This window comes from Triturus cristatus, chromosome 5_1, assembly GCF_964204655.1.
Source record: "Triturus cristatus chromosome 5_1, aTriCri1.1, whole genome shotgun sequence".
Lineage (NCBI taxonomy): Eukaryota > Metazoa > Chordata > Amphibia > Caudata > Salamandridae > Triturus > Triturus cristatus.
Genome location: NC_140587.1, coordinates 96,940,125 through 96,945,261, shown reverse-complemented (window position 1 = coordinate 96,945,261; position 5,137 = coordinate 96,940,125). Strand labels below are relative to the sequence as shown.

Genomic DNA, 5,137 nt, shown 5'->3' with positions numbered 1-5,137 from the left:
TCTCCAGCGTAGCCTAAATGTACCTCAGTCACGGTATCTGGACAAGGGTCAATTCCCAGCAGTCCCATAATATTTTGCTGGAAAAATCTAGGTCACTTTTTAGCCAAACAGAAAACCATAATAATATAGGAAGTATTCTTAGGAAGTCCTCTATATAACCAATCCTAAGCTCCTCATGAACAATCTCTGAAGGAACACTCTGGGGTAGCCGTAATAGCCCCCTAAATATTTTTTTGTCAGTTATTTATATGGAGGAGCAGGGCCTGTGCCTCCATATGTCCGCCCCAAATGACACAGTGGGTAAGCACTTTCCTTTATACAGATGTAAAATAGACTTAATATGACAATAGCCTAAACGTCTTGAGAAAGAGTCAATGCTGTGGGCAACCCTATGAAGGACTGAACATGTGTAGTTATCAAGGGGTCCACATACATTTTACTATCTTACAAGATGCCCAAATAACAAAATGTATCCACTTTTCCAATTTGATGTTCCTTAATATAGTTTCACCAAGTTTTCATTTTCTTTGGGCCTAATGACATCACCTATCAGCACCCGGAGGCGCATAAAATCACCTCAGGGCTCCCGTGGTGCGAGACGCTCTTTCAAAGCACACAGCACCTTATTGCTCTTGGAGGGCACGGCACGCCACACTTTACTCCCGCTGGGGGGGGTGAGCACGCAGAACTTTCCTGCAAGGGGCCGTGGAAAGGACTCCATTCCCCAGAAGGCAGAGCGCCAGGAGGTGCTATCGTCACCTATCAGCACACGGAGGCGCATTAAATCACCCCTGGGCTCCCACAGCGCGGGCCGTGCACGGTCATGCCCAGGCCGCGCCCGGGCCAAGGGCGGGCCCATCCACGCTCAACGGAGCCCCGAGGAGGCTGGGCTGGGCCCACCTTCTTACATCTGTTTATCGGGATTTAAGGTACAGTTGATTTCTCTTATAATTTACTGGAGGTGCAACCCTTAGGCCCCCTGATTATCTTTGCTCATTTTCCATGCTATAAACTGAGAACTGCGTATTGAAGATTAAAATGAGCAAAAGGAGGGGTCATAAAGAAAAGCAAGGGACTGGACCTGTTGGGACCCTGGATACCTTTTTAACGAGGGCTGAATTTGTCCTTGCTCAAGAAATTGAGCTAACTGAGAGAAGGCTTTCCTTAGGCTTTCTTATTGCACAAAAACGCTCTTCCCTAGGTGGAGAAGCCTTAGGTAGTGATCATCCAATTTCTGGGCAATTAATAAGTGAGTCCAGCACTGCTGTAGTTCCAATGCCGATTTTAATTCCATCTACTGACATGACATCCGAATGTTGTACAGCCACCCAGGAGCAGCTAACATCTCTGCAAGTGAAGAGTAATTACCCAGAGCCAAGGACTAGGAAGAGAAAGGGAGGAGCTCCATTAAAACAAAAAAATTGAAAAGGGTTTGCACAGAGAAATCCACTGGGAACGAAGCTATGGATTCAGGACTTTCCCTACATTCAAGATCTACTAGGGCTACAAGTTATAACGACATTATTAATCATCTCGATTTGGGGAATGACCCAGAACATGGACTCTGACTTATTGAAAAGAATAGAGACTATTGTGACTGTACTTTTAAATCCTATATTGTATAAATTAACTCAAGTAGAGGAAGAATTATCTTTGAACCATCCCCCACTAAATACTAATGAGCATAGATGATGCAAGGCTTACACCTCACCCAGGTGGGCTGTCTTCTATGATGCCTCCTGTGGCGATAGATAATACGGGAAGTCACGACTATCAACCAGCACCAGGTTTGTCTACCCATTCGCTAGGCCCTGCTTGTGATCCAGCTAAAAAGTTGAGAGCTATTGTACATAATAATTACCAACAACCCCCGACCCAAACTATCACCCAAAATACTGGCTCTAGTATGTTGCATGGCGAACCCCAAGGATCAAATGGGACTATTAACACCCACTTTCATGATAATCCGTCTATAATCTCTACTCCTTTAGAGGATGGAGCTCTGGCTCCTTTCTTGGGAAACGGGGGCTCATAAGCACTTAATAGAGGCTGAGAAACCAAAAGGAAAGTTAGACCTTACGCCAGCAGCATGCCCATATGTCACAGTCCTAGTAAATGTCCCTGAACTGAAGGTAAATCCATTGGAATCTACGGAGCAGTTAATCCATAAGTCTCAGCATTGGCTATCTAACTGTATCGGCGAAAATGTTAATGTGCATAAACATATCATTAGGGCTAGGAGGGTTAGTTGGGAAGGAAGTGCTCCCAAGAGTACCAAAGGTGATTGAATAGTATTAAAGTTTGATAACCATCATATAGTGGGTGATTTACTAACTATGTTACCAAGTAATCCATCATTCTATTCTGAAATGTGTGCCCTTCCATTGGGTTTCTTTTATAAACCTTATTTCTCACCCCAACCTTCTTTGCTGAGTACATAATGTTCGGAAGCCCTTTAGTCTTCCATTAAACCGGTCTCTTCCCCCCTCAGCTTCACCACTACCTCTAATAACAGATTCGCCGAACTGGAAGGTATGCCTACATGTGATTGACTGGAGGAGCAAAGTACAATAGCTAATTGTGATGGTGATATCGCAATGCTAAGTGGTTCTCCTATGTTCATTGTCCCTCCTGTAAACTCTCAGGCACAGATAAGTACGCAGATAGACAGTTCGAATTTATCCCTGACACAGACACATCATTAATTTTTTTTAGGGTCTGTTGGAGTAATATCGTGTAATATTGCTGGCTATAACCCAAAAAAGTCTAATATGGAATGGTTGTCTTTGTTAACATCTAAAGATATAGGGGGATATTCACAAGGATCTATCTCCAAGTTAATGGCACATTATCGCAGCCAAAGTTGTGATAAATGTATCGCCCCATTCACAAGCTGGTACTAACAGCCCACAGTACCAGTTTACCCACGATAGGGACTGCAAAAAACATCGCCACAGATGACCACCGCAACTATCGCTAATGAGATGCAGTGCAAAAAGCTGCGACAACACCACTCCACAACATTCACAACGAGCAGCCAGAACTGCGATAAGAACACAAAACAGGCGATAAGGCGCGTTCGCAGCAGGAACATAACACCTGCTCTGACCTGGTGCAAAGTCGGATGGCAGCCTGCACCACAAAAGGGAGCACAGCCCACAGCCACACCTGAAGAGCAACAGATGCAGCCGGGCTACTGAACATGCAGCCCGGAGGGCCGAAAGGGCAACAACACCCGCCGACACCACCCCCAGGACCCCCTCCCCGGCACCCCTCCGACCAAAGACATGGCACATCAGCTACACCTAAACATATCCAAAACAATACGCTTGATGTCGCACAATAACAACTGGTGACATGCATGTGTCGTCACAAAAATGAGCATCACACATTCACTTTTGAAGCAACAAATGAAACTTTATTAAAATGAACACTGAAATGAAATGAAGACACATGGCGGCTCCCCTCGGGACAATCCGCAGGTCACAGCCTGCAAGACAAAAATCATGATGAGAAGGTGTGTCCTGCGCACATCAAAGGACAGAGAGAGAGCGAAGGAGAGAGAGAGAGGAAGAGAGTGAGAGAAGACGAGAGAAGGAGAGAGAGAAGAAAAGAGGGGGAGAGGGGAAGAGAGAGAAAGAAGAGAGGGGGAGATAGAGAGGGGGAGAGAGAGAGAAGAAGAGAGGAGAGAGAGAGAGAAGAATAGAGGGGGAGAGAGAGAGAGTGCCGCCCCTGTGCACCCAGGCTACACTGCTCACCTGCTGCCACTGGTGTGTCTCCAACCACTTGCCGGTATGTATAGCAGTACACCAGGTCACACATCTGAGACAGAGCTATCATCTGAAACAGAGTCCAGATACATGATTGGCACAGTACACACACTTGCACAAGACAACATCGCCAGCCTGCCCATGCACACCCAGGCAGAAGCACCCCAGCCCCTCCCGCCGCGCATCGGAGCATGCCCGCCCATGCACACCCAGGCCTCACTGCTCACCATCCGCCAACGGCGTGTAGACAGGAGGTCCCACCACGTGCCGCTGCAAGCCACAAGCCCGGGTCCCGCGGACATGGCACCCTCCACACCATGCAGCCCTCCTCCGCAGGCCACCAGGTTTCACGTTTGGTGCTGGGTCTTGATTACTCCATGGCATAGGACATACCAGTGCACCCGGCATCATCGCAGGCTGCACACCCACTCAGCCCAATGGGTGCCACTAACTCTGGGATCCCGGAAGCGATGCCACGTGGCGGTAGGCCCGTGTTGCCCGCTGGCTCTGGCCTACACTGCGGTCCAGCAGGGCACACAAAACCTGAGATGTCTGGACCGCCGGGACGGGGCATCATCGCAGGCTGCACACCCGCTCAGCAGCTTAAGGTGCCACTAACTCAGTGCACCCAAAGCCACCGTCCTGTGGCAGGGTGCCCTTGCTGGCCACAATGCTCCGAGTGCCACTAACCCTGTGCAACTCCAGTCAGTGCCACCTGGTGGTAGGCCCGTGACGGCAACAAGGCCTTGGGTGCCACTAACCCTGTGCGCAACAACTCATGGGCCCTTCATGATTGAGAACCGTGGAGCGTCCGTCATCCAGTCACCACCGGCAGAGGGGAATGTGACGTCGTCGCCCCCTTATGTTGGCGGAATCACATGGCCTGTGACGCCTATGCCGGATGGGTGTGGTGTGCGTGCAAACTTGCCCTCAGAGAGTGTCTGTGACATGCAGATAACTAGACCAGTGACCTGCACACCACCAGCGACTACGCCTGCGACGGGTAGCAATGAGGGCCCCCCTCGGAGCGTAAGCGGAGTGGTCTGGTCTGCTGTACGCCTGACCAGTGCAGGGCTCGCAACAATGACTCGTGGGCTCTGGGCGTGGTTCAGTCCATGTCTGGACATGGAAGTGACTGATGTGTTTCGCTGTTGTAGTGTTCACGGGACCCGGTACACAATATGCAATGTAGCTCCCTCTGACTGGCATCCCACAGGATGAGCATCATTGACGCAAGGGAAATCACTGTCCCTACATTCACCCACACATTCATACATGAATGAAGAAAGACATGACACTGGATGTTTATTGCACATCCAGTGCAGTTCTGCAGCTGGAGCGGTGTAGGGCAATGCCGAGCACACTAC

At 49.2% G+C, this 5,137-nt stretch overlaps 1 long non-coding RNA gene across 1 annotated transcript; it reads right to left on the bottom strand.

Annotated features, from left to right (window-relative positions):
• Window positions 1-3,455: 3,455 nt before the first annotated feature.
• On the bottom strand, window positions 3,456-4,345 carry LOC146830308 (uncharacterized). Its single transcript, XR_014961413.1, has 3 exons — window positions 3,998-4,345; window positions 3,759-3,840; window positions 3,456-3,490 (listed from the first exon to the last, which is right to left on the bottom strand). It is a non-coding gene; the product is annotated as an uncharacterized LOC146830308 (long non-coding RNA).
• Window positions 4,346-5,137: the final 792 nt, after the last annotated feature.